General features: G+C 48.1%; 1 long non-coding RNA gene across 2 annotated transcripts in view; it reads right to left on the reverse strand.

Moving 5' to 3' along the window:
* Positions 1–2,912: 2,912 nt before the first annotated feature.
* Positions 2,913–12,192, reverse strand: part of LOC141053713 (uncharacterized) — a 41,427-nt gene continuing 32,147 nt past the window's right edge. For both annotated transcript variants that reach the window (XR_012221258.1, XR_012221259.1), the window contains exon 3: positions 2,913–3,396. This is a non-coding gene — a long non-coding RNA (uncharacterized lncRNA). The remainder of the gene's footprint in view (positions 3,397–12,192) is intronic.

Below are 12,192 nucleotides of genomic sequence, written 5' to 3' on the forward strand. Positions count from 1 at the left end.
GGTCTTGCTTTTAATGTATCTAGGAGGCCGTAATGGCACAGTGTTTATTAAAAACGTAGAGTAGGACCCCCCACATGAGATTGCCTTGGCGCGGCGAGGTGGCTCAATTGAATTGATCAAATTTTTTGCTAAATATCTCATTTTGAATACAGTTAGATATTATGTGCAAATGCACTTTATGTTATGCGTTCAGACCTTGGCAACGCTGGCTTCTCTTTTCTTTTTTAGAACAATGGAAAGGACACCATTGCAGGCATTTACTACAGGCCGCCTGTGCAAGCTGAAGATATGGATGAACTCTTTATGCATCAAATGGCCAAGTTCTCCAAAAAATATGACATAGTTGTCATGGGAGATTTCAACTATCCAGACATTTGTTGGGAATCTCTCTCAGGCAAAACTAACAGGTCAAGGAAATTCTTATCCTCTCTTGCTGACAACTTTATCTTCCAAAAGGTAAGGGAGAAAACAAGGGGAACTGCTACCTTGGATCTAATCCTTATAAACAGGGAGGAAATGGTTGAGGAGGTAAAAGTGGCTGGGACACTAGGAGGTAGCGACCATGATATTTTAGAATTTTGGATAACTAGAGGCGGAAGACCTGTGAAGACTCAGACGTCAAGGTTAGATTTCAGAAAGGCAGATTTTAAAGGATTCAGAAAGAGAATTGGAGGGATCCAATGGCTGGATATCCTTAAAGACAAAAATGTCCAGGAAGGATGGGAAATCTTGAAAAATGAAATTCTCAAAGCACAGTTGTTAACAATTCCGAAAAGAGGGAAGAATAGGAAGCATTTAAGGAAACCCAGGATGGATGAACACAGAACTTAAGCACATGCTAAAAAGGAAGAAAAAAATGTTTATAAAATGGAAAGAGGGAGGCATATCTAAAGAAGAATATAATGCTGTCTGCAGAACCTGCAGGGCACAAATCAGATTATCTAAAGCTGAAAATGAATTGAGGCTTGCAAGAGATGTCAAAAGCAATAATAAAGGATTTTGGGGATATGTCAAAAGTAAAAGAAAAGTCAAAGATGCTATAGGATTTTTACAGGATGAAAATGATGAAATGGTAAGACAGGATGTTGAGAAGGCTGAACTTTTAAATTCCTATTTTGCATCTGTTTTCTCTCAGAAAGGAAATGTAACATCAACTGTTCTTCACTGTCCTATTAAGGGAATAGAAGAATCCAGGATATCTATAAACAGAAAGATAGTGAGGAAACACTTAGCTAACCTAAATGAATTCAAGTCTCCAGGTCCAGATGAATTACACCCCAGAGTACTGAAGGAGATAGCAGAAGAAATTTTTGAACCCCTCTCCATAATCTTTGAAAATTCTTGGAGAACAGGAGAAGTGCCAGAAGACTGGAGAAGAGCAAATGTTGTTCCTATCTTCAAAAAGGGGAAGAAGGTGGACCCAGGCAACTATAGGCCGGTGAGTCTGACTTCTATACCAGGAAAGATCTTTGAACAAATTATTAAACAACATGTATGTCAATACCTGGATAAGAATGAAGTGATTAAACAGAGTCAGCATTGGTTTGTAACTAATAAGTCATGTCAGACTAACTTAATTTCCTTCTATGACGGTATCACTGATTGGGTGGATAAAGGAAATGCTGTAGATATAGTATATCTTGACTTCAGCAAAGCATTTGACAAAGTCTCTCATACAATCCTTATTGAAAAAATGACTAAGTATGGAATGGACAAGGCAACTGTTAGGTGGATTCATAACTGGCTTAGTAATCGGACCCAAAGAGTGGTCGTAAATGGCTGCACATCCAGTTGGAAGAATGTCTCACGTGGGGTACCACAGGGCTCTGTCCTGGGCCCTGTATTGTTCAACATCTTTATCAACGATTTAGATGAAGGAATTGAGGGTAAACTGATTAAATTTGCTGATGACACAAAGCTAGGAGGGATAGCTAATACTAGAGAAGAGAGAGAGAGGATTCAAAAAGATTTAAATAAACTGGAGAAGTGGGCAGCAACTAACAGAATGGTTTTCAACAGGGAGAAATGCAAAGTACTACATCTGGGCAATAAAAATGAAAAAAGCATATATAGAATGGGAGGAATAGGGCTAAGTGACAGCACATGTGAAAAAGACTTGGGTATACTAATAGATCACAGACTGAATATGAGTCAACAGTGTGATGCAGCAGCAAAAAAGGCAAATGCAATTCTAGGATGTATTAACAGAAGCATACAGTCTAGATCACGTGAAGTCATTATTTCCCTCTACTCCTCTTTGGTCAGACCTCATCTGGAATATTGTGTCCAGTTTTGGGCACCACATTTTAAAAAAGACATCAACAAACTGGAGCAAATTCAGAAAAGAGCGACCAGAATGGTGACCGGTCTGCAAACCCTGTCTTATGAGGAAAGGTTGCAGGATTTGGGAATGTTTAGTTTGCAAAAGAGAAGACTGAGAGGAGACTTAATAGCTGTCTACTAATATCTAAAGGGCTGTCACATTGTAGAAGGATCAACTTTATTCTCATTTGCACAAGGAAAGACTAGACGCAATGGGATGAAACTGAATGGGAGGAGACACAGATTAGATATTAGAAAAAACTTTTTGACAGTTAGAGTGATCAATGAGTGGAACAGGCTGCCACGAGAAGTGGTGAGTTCTCCTTCAATGGAAGTCTTCAAACATAGGCTGGACAGACATCTGACTGGGATGATTTAGCGAATCCTGCTTTGAGCAGGGGGTTGGACCAGATGGCCCAGGAGGTCCCTTCCAACTCTACGATTCTATGATTCTAATCATGGAGAACAACTAATCCAACTTTGCCTCAGTCGTCATTATCCCAGCAGATTCCTTAGGCCGGAGTCACATTGCGTTATGGCAGTCCGTTAGACGGACTGCGTTACACCGCGGCATAACGTGGTGACTAAAGTTGAGACAAACAAACTGTATTAACAGATAGAAAGTAAACATGAACTAACAGAGGAGTTACTGAAATTACAGCGAAGTGCAAAACAGCACAAAGCGGAAGTGTTCAGCAGCTATGCTAGCGGAGCGCGACTGCTAATGCAAGTCCAGAAATTACATGCTGTAAGAGTGCGACCTGCACTTATACTTGGTGGTCCAGAAATACGCAAACAGTGAAGCCGACACCTTTCATGGAAGTCCAGTAATATGAAGACGGTGAACCACAAGGAGAAGGTTTTCAGTGTACTTCCTTTAGGGCTGAAAAAGTCCTGCTAAAGTCCAGCACCGCAGCCGCACAGACACAGTCCAGGAGTTAATGTTCAGAAAATAATATCAAAAAGTCTTACAGACCACAGCCGTCCCAGAGATGTGTAACTCCACTCTTTAGAAGTCTGGTCAGTAGGTAAGCACAGCCAGGATCAGGAAGCAGCACAGGGGACTGACGGCAGCTGGAAATGATGAGGCAGAGCACAGAGTAAATGAGCAGCAGTAGGAACTCCAGAAGCAAGTCACCAGACAGTTCAAAAGCCACCAGCCAAAAAAAAAACACACTCAGGCAAGGAGTCTATCCTGACCCGGAATTAAGAGGACGTTCAAGAATGGGGCGAAGTACCAGACTGCATCTTGGACGAGGGCAAAACAGGCTCCATGGAACATTCGTAAACCTTACACGTTGTCTTTGCTACTTTTTTCCTCGCACCTATTGGTTGTGGAAAATATGCAGCATTTTACAGTACAAGCAAAGTGACTACGATCCCTGAAGTCTCATGCTCACGTTGCTTATTTTTTCGTTGCAAATATGCAACAGGTCAAAATCTGCATAATGTCAATTTATGCAACATATTTCGCCCATACTAATGAGTGGGGGAAAATACACAAAAACGGTGGAAAAAAAACAACACAGCAAAAACGCCTATTTTATGCAGTTTTTCCTGCCATCAGAATTTTGTGCTACAAATCCTGAACTTGTGCACACAGTCTTAGCACACACAGATTCATTATGAGTCCCAGATAGCGTTATAATTAATTAGGGAGTGGGAGAAGACAATATCAGGGTCTTATAATAAATTGGGGGGGGGGGTGGGAGGGGTGGGAGGATGCTATCAGGTACTTAGCAAAATTTGGACCTGGACGGATCCCATCTGCATGTTGGTCAGATGTGTGGGCCCTTGTAGCCTTTTAGATCCTATAAAGACATGTGTGTTCGCCCCCAATATAATGATGTTCCTTATCCTGGCCCGTTCCTGGTATAATGTCCCCCATCTTAGGGACCTTCCCAGTAATACTGTCCCCTATCCTGAGTCTTTTCCATGGATGTTTCTGAACATGGCCTCCTTCTTGGTATATTTCCCATCCAGGTCCCTTTCCTGGTATAATAGGCATCAGCAAAGCCCCCTTCCTGGAATATGTGGTCCCCGTTCCTTACATAAATGTCCCCATCCTGGGATAAAATGTGGTCATATTCATTGGATCATGTCCCCATCCTGGGCCCCTTCCTGGGATATAATGTCCCCATCAGAGACGTAGCTAGGGTTTTGGTTCAGAGGGGGCGAAACTTCTGAGTGGGCCCCTAACTAGGTAACTTTGATTACATCTCGGTGACGCCCCCTAATAGTGGATGTAGGAGATGACTGCGCTGTTACTGAAAATAATCCCTATATAAAGACCAATATTGATATTACCGCCATATGGTCAGTGGTAAATACCAGTCATACAAAACATATGTGATTACTGCACAGTTATAGTTGGTGACTTACCGCTGACGATCTTTCTGATGGAATCATTCACTTTTCACGTCTTTTCCATCTGGCCCAGACCGACATGACAACTCCTCCAGCCACGACTCTGCTACAGAGAATACAACAACGACACGTTTCACTTCTCATATTCCAGCCCCATCGCCATCTATCTCCAACCTGCACAAACCCCTCATTCTGCTGGTACCCCACTGCTGAGCCGCTGCTGCCATATGTGTCCCTATTACTGCACCTGATACCCCAATGCTGAGCCCCTGCTGCCGTATGTGTCCTTATTACTGCACCTGATACCCCAATGCTGAGCTGCTCTTGCCGTATGTGTCCCTATTACTGCACCTGATACCTCAATGCTGAGACGCTGCTGCCGTATGTGTCCCTATTACTGCACCTGATACCCCAATACTGAGCCCCTGCTGCCGTATGTGTCCCTATTACTGCACCTGATACCCCAATACTGAGCCCCTGCTACCATATGTGTCCCTATTACTGCACCTGATACCCCGATACTGAGCCCCTGCTGCCGAATGTGTCCCTATTACTGCACCTGACACCCCAATACTGAGCCACTACTGCCGTATGTGTCCTTATTACTGCACCTGATACCCCAATACTGAGCCCCTGCTGCCGTATGTGTCCCTATTACTGCACCTGATACCCCAATACTGAGCCGCTGCTGCCGTATGTGTCCCTATTACTGCACCTGATACCCCAATACTGAGCCGCTGCTGCCGTATGTGTCCCTATTACTGCACCTGATACCCCAATACTGAGCCGCTGCTGCCGTATGTGTCCCTATTACTACACCTGATACCCCAATACTGAGCCTCTGCTGCCGTATATGTCCCTATTACTGCACCTGATACTCCAATACTGAGCTGCTGCTGCCGTATGTGTCCCTATTACTGCACCTGATACCCCAATACTGAGCCGATGCTGCCGTATGTGTCCCTATTACTGCACCTGATACCCCAATACTGAGCCGCTGCTGCCGTATGTGCCCCTATTACTGCACCTGATATCCCAATGCTGAGCCGCTGCTGCCATATATTTCCCTATTACTGCACCTGATACCCCAATACTGAGCTGCTGCTGCTGCCGTATGTGCCCCTATTACTGCACCTGATACCTCAATACTGAGTCGCTGCTGCCGTATGAATCCCTATTACTGCACCTGATATCCCAATGCTAAGCCACTGCCGTATGTGTCCCTATTACTGCACCTGATACCCCAATGCTGAGCCGCTCCTGCCGTATGTGTCCCTATTACTGCACCTGATACCCCAATGCTGAGCCGCTCCTGCTGTATGTGTCCCTATTACTGCACCTGATACCCCAATGCTGAGCCACTGCTGCCATATGTGCCCCTATTACTGCACCTGATACCCCAATACTGAGCTGCTGCTGCTGTATGTGCCCCTATTACTGCACCTGATACCCCAATACTCTGCCGCTGCTGCCCTATGTGTCCTTATTATTGCACCTGATACCCCAATGCTGAGCCGCTGCTGCCGCCTGTGTCCCTATTACTGCACCCCTATACACACACGGCTCCGCTCCGTACACCTTGTACACACGTGGCTCTACTCCGTACACCTTGTACACACGCAGCTCTGCTCCGTACACCTTGTACACACGCTGCTCTGCTCTGTACACCCCGTACACACGCAGCTCTGCTCCCTACATGCTGTACACACGCGGCTCCGCTCCGTACACTTTGTACACACCTGGCTCCGCTCCGTACACCTCGTACACACACGGCTCCGCTCCGTACACCTTGTACATAAACGGCTCCGCTCAGGCCTTACACACACGGCTCTGCTCCTCCGTACATCTCATACATGCATATCTCTGCTCCGTACACCTTCTACACACAGGGCTCCGCTCTGTACAACTCATACACACACAGCTCTGCTACATCCACCCTGTAAACCCCTCCTGACCCCACACAGAAACTTCACCTCATCCAGCACCATGACAACCAGCACAGCAGAGTCCTGCAGCCACTGATCATGTGACCCCCTGACTCCGCCCCTCCTGTGACCTCATCACAGGTCCTGTGCGCGCAGAACAGCCCAGGACGACATTGCTGGCTGTGATGTGGGGGGCCCACTGCTGGCACCAGGGCCCCCCACCACCTTCTCAGTGGCCCATAGGGGCCGGCCGGCAGAGTAGGGAGATCGATTCTCCCTGCTCTGCCGCAGAATGTAAATGTATGGGCGCGCTGTGCACGCCAATACAGTTACAGAAGTGTAGCTCCGGTGGGCCCTCTCAGAGCGCAGGGCCTGGGGCGACCGCTCCCTCTGCCCCCCCGGTAGCTACGCTACTGGTCCCCATCCTGGGCCCCTTTCCAGGAGTCATATGTCCTGTTCTTCTGCAACACATGAAAAATATGATTCTACTTAAGTTCCTCCCATGCCATGAAAGGTCCTCTTCTGCAGCCGATGCAGGAGCTGCCAGTTGACCTTGGGATCCTTGCCATGCGCCACCAGTCACGGGAACGCCGAGGTCAGCCGCCAGCCTGCAAAGTTCTTGACATGAGGACAATCAGCAGCGACTGAAATTCAGCAATCTGTCATAACACCAGTCTCCACAGGGGTCAGCGCTGGAGAACACAGGTCGGCCTTAAAGATTTTGAAATGTGTTAATTTTCTGAAGGACGGCGAGTGACTTCGGTGTCGCAGTCCGGCGCCTTTCATCTTCATATGATGCCGTCCTCTTCTTTCCTTCCTGTCGTGGCTCCGGAGCACTGCTCTGGCCTGTTGAGGGCAGAGCAGAATACTGCAGTGCGCAGGTGCCGGACCTCTCCCGACACCTGCACACTGAAGGACTCACCCCGGTGAGTATAATCTAACTCTTTTTTTCTTATCTTTCAGGCTACATCGGGGGGGGGGGGGGGCTGTTATCTACAGCATTACAGATTGCTGTAGATAAGCAGCTCATATTAAAAAAAAAAGGGGTGACAGATTCCCTTTATTGTCTTTTTTTCATTTCTAGGTTCCACAACGGGAGGAGGACTTCCTGGACAACGACCTCCTGATCACACTAGTGCAGGATAGAGTTGATTTGTGGGATACCCGGTAGCGAGACCACTCGGACATCGTGGTGATTCGGCGGCTGTGGTATGAGGTGGCCCGATCGATGATGGATAACTGGGACAATGCCACGCCACGAGTCAGAAAGGAATTTTGTAAGTATTGCAATGTGGTCTGATGCGGCAGTGAACCTGTAAAGGCTGGAATCACACAACCGTGTGTAATGCGATAAACTCCTGTGAGTTTCTTGCATCACACATGGTTGTGTGATCCTGGCCTAAAGTGCATTCTTTAACCTTTTTTTCCACCTTCACAGTGAACAAAGTCAGAACCCGTTGGCGTTCAATGAAGGATCACTTCAACAAGGACCTGAGACAGGAAAACCAGATTCGCAGAGGTGGTGCAGCAAGGATCCGGAAATATAAGTATCACCGGATGCTGGTTTTCCTCAGGCCTGTCTTTGCTCAGAGAACGTAAGTATTTTTGTGTTGTATTCCCTAATCTGAAGTTTTCTATTCCACAGGAGTTAGCGCTTGTACAATTGTTATTTTTGGAAGTAATGTTTTTCTTTTCACAGAACCTGGAGCAGCACCCTCGAACCTGGATCGTCTTCTGGAGCGGTCCTTCAGCGAACAGCCTCGGAGTAGTTCCAGCCATCCACCAGCAAGTGGGCCAGCATCACAGGCTGGAGAACAGGCAGCTGATCCTTCAGGTCTTCCCCTGTTCCAGGCCTCCTCTGCCTCTTTTTTTGTTGGGTCTTCCAGACAGCGGCAAAAGGCCTCGGACAGGACACTCATGCCAGAGTTTCTTCACTTGGGCTTGGTCTTCCAGAATAGCCTGAAGGCGGTGGGAGATAGACTGGATAGTGGTTTGAACAATATTGTCACACTTTTCCAGTCTGTCCACCAACGCCTTGAACGTCGACCTCCAGAGACCAGCACACCGTTTTTTTTCTGCGATAGAGCGGGGCATGTCGGAAAACCTTACGCCTGAACTCCAGCTGAATGTGATGCAGGCCTGCAATGCTGCTTACGTTCACGCTATGCAGCAGATTCAGTTATACCTGCAGCCACACATGGCATTTCCAACTGTGACACCACTTACACGATTTACCTCTATACCGAGTTCTGCTGCATACCCCTGTATGGCCACCTCCATGCCCAGTCCTGCCGTACACCACTACAGCGCCACCACCATGTCAGGTGCTGTTGAAAGCCACTCCACCACCACACCAAGTCCTGCACGGCCGTCCACCTCCACCACCACGCAGAGTCCGGCTCCTGCACGGTCGTCCTCCACCACCACCATGCCTACGGAACCCACCACTCCCACCCTTCCAAGGAGACGAGAAAGCCATCAACAAAGCCATGGAAAACACAAGAGGAAGAGACGGGAAACGAGGCGTGACAAAAGAACTGTTGTGCTACCTCCACCACCCTCACCTCCCAATGTGTCTGTGTTTTCCAATTTGTCTCTCCCGTCTGTGAGGTAGCGCTGTCATTCAAGTAGGGGATACTCGCTCAGCAGCCACAAAAGCAGATCAGGCACAGGTTTTCCATAAAATCATAACAGTCCATGCGGTATATTTAGCAGCATAAACCCACAGAAGCAACAAAACTTCATATAAAACAGCATAGTGTCCATTATAGCTTCACTCTGTTAGCAATGTCCAATACGCAGGCTTTTCAGCCTCACAGCTATATCTCATCCCGTCAGGGTTCTCTCATGGCTGCTTCTCCATACTGCAGACATTCATTCCCTCCAGGGAACTCTCAGGCACTTGCAGCCATTACTCACAGCGCCCACACATGCTGTCAGGAAGGAAGCCCCATCTCAGCGGGACCTTCCACACTGGACCAACCGGGTCTAAGCATTCACCTCATGTGACCTACCCTGGCCACATTATATGGTCAATAGCCACGCCCACCGGGTCACATGACTATGACCTTATCACAGGTCCTTCAACCACACATACTTTACAATAACGTTATTAAACACACCCCCTGGGTGGGTTTGTAGGTAACTAGTCCCTGACACATTGAACCAGCACCTCAGCAGTATTACTGCTAATTAACACACACATAAATCTCCATCTCAAGGCCACCCACCTTGAGATACATAACGGTCATTCAGTATCTTGCCATTCATCCACTCTCCTGGGACATCCATACAGCGCCCCCTAGTGGACACAGTGGTCACTACACCACATACCTCCCCCTCTGTTCAAACTTGTGGGGTTGAACACACAACCTTACAGCGGGCTCTCGAGACTGGGCACTCATTACACCTTGCCCCACAGGTCGAGAGAACCGTCTCCTTCTATCATACGGCCTCATATCTATGTTAGACCTCCCCCGCTCCCAGCGATCAGAATATCGGCCCTGATCTTTGGCCCTCCAGTTACTGCGTCATCAGACACTGTCTAGTCACCACATTCCTCTCCCTGTTTGTTCTGTTCCCCGACCAGCTCCCCCGGTTGGTACGGTCATCAGTCTTAGTTGGGCCTACTGTCTGGCCTGAGTCTGACCCATTCAGCGTCTCACAGGAACTAATATCTCTCAGCCTCGTATGGCCCGCTGAACTGCCACTTGCTGACATTCTTCGGCCACTTGCCACGTTACTACTTGGAGGAACCCTTGGGGTCCTTACATGTTGGGTTGGAGGCAGCCGCCACCTGGTATTCCGTACTTCTTTATTAATTTGCCGGCGGTCCAGCCTCAACTGCTCAATCTCTTGCAGGTACCCCACTCGATACTCCAAGAGCATCAGAAAGTTTCTCAGGCTTTCCACGGAGCCAACCACCAGGACGGGACTACTACCCTCTTCACTGGATACCTGGTCTTCATCATCAGAAGGGATCCTCACCCTCACCACACCGGAGATATTCACAAGGTCTTGCATTACGTTCCCGGATCTTCCAATGATTCTCCCAATCAGAGCTTTGGGTACCGGAACCACATTTTTCCGCAAACCCAGCCGATCCATAGCCTCCCTTGCTAGTCTGGCCAGCCGCCGCCAGGAGGCGCGTCGCAAAAACGGAAGCTGTCTGTACTGTGGTATTTCCGAACTCCTGATCTGCTCCTGTCCAAAGAAGTCTGAAAACTCCAGTGCCTAGGCTCGGTAGGAGAGGCCACCCTAGGTAGAGAATGTTCCTCTCCTTCGTTGCAGATCTCAGTCTCCGTGACCTGCGGAGCATTAAAATTTTCTGGACTCTGTCTGTTGGACTCCGGAGCCGCCGGAAGCTTTATCCAGCAGACGCTTGTGGATCGCTACCACTTACCAGTTCAGGCTCTTCCCAACCCGTTGCAGGTAACCGCTGTCGATGGCCAGCCTCTGACCGAACCCGTCCAGTTCCAGACTGAGCCAGTGGAACTCCGGGTAGGTCTTATGCATTCTGAAAGAATCCATTTTTATGTGTACCCTGGTTTGTCTCACCCCTTGCTTCTAGGTTTGCCTTGGTTTCAGAAACATGAACCAGTCCTTAATTGGAGAACAGGCAAAATTCTACGTTGGGGAGATTCCTGCTCGGACCGTTGTTTAACCCGGATTGAACCAGCTTCACCCCCGGTCCAACCTGCTACCCTGCCTGGATTACCATCCGCTTACTGGTCCTTCTTGGATGTCTTCGGGAAAAAGGAGGCTAAAAAACTTCCTCCCCACAGGTCGCATGACTGTCCAATAGACCTTCTTCCTGGAACATCTCCTCCCCGTGGGAGAGTTTACCCTCTTTCCCAGGCAGAGACTCAGGCTATGTCGGACTACATCCAGGAGAACTTGGCCAGAGGGTTTATGTGAAAATCATCGTCACTGGCAGGAGCAGGCTTCTTTGTGACGAAAAAGGACAGATCCCTGTGGCCCTGTATCGACTAACGAGGACTGAACCAGATCACGGTAAAAAACAGGTACCCTTTGCCTCTAATTTCAGACGTTTGACCGTCTCCGAGGGGCCAGGATCTTCAACAAGCTGGATCTCAGAGGGGCTTACAATTTGATCTGAATCAGAGATGGAGACGAATGGAAAACAGCCTTCAACACTCGTGATGGCCACTACGAGTACCTGGTAATGCCGTTTGGTCTAAGCAATGCTCCCGCTGTTTTCCAAGAGTTCATCAATGACATTTTCAGGGACCTGCTTTACACCTGTGGTGTTGTCTACCTAGACGACATTCTGATTTTTTTCTACTGACTTGGTCTCGCATCGCAGACAAGTGCGCCTGGTCTTACAGAGGCTCAGGGAGAACAGACTGTACGCCAAGTTTGAAAAGTGCCTCTTTGAACAATCCTCTTTGCCTTTCCTCGGTTACATTGTTTCCTCCACAGGATTAAAAATGGATCCAGAGAAGTTATCGGCTGTACTCAAGTGGCCTCGTCCTTCTGGGTTGAAGGCCATACAGCGATTCCTGGGCTTCACCAACTACTACAGGCAATTCATTCCTAACTTCTCCACCCAAGTGGC

The sequence above is a fragment of the Dendrobates tinctorius genome, unplaced genomic scaffold, assembly GCF_039654945.1.
Source record: "Dendrobates tinctorius isolate UK_male_01 unplaced genomic scaffold, ASM3965494v1 ptg000168l, whole genome shotgun sequence".
In the NCBI taxonomy this organism is placed as follows: domain Eukaryota; kingdom Metazoa; phylum Chordata; class Amphibia; order Anura; family Dendrobatidae; genus Dendrobates; species Dendrobates tinctorius.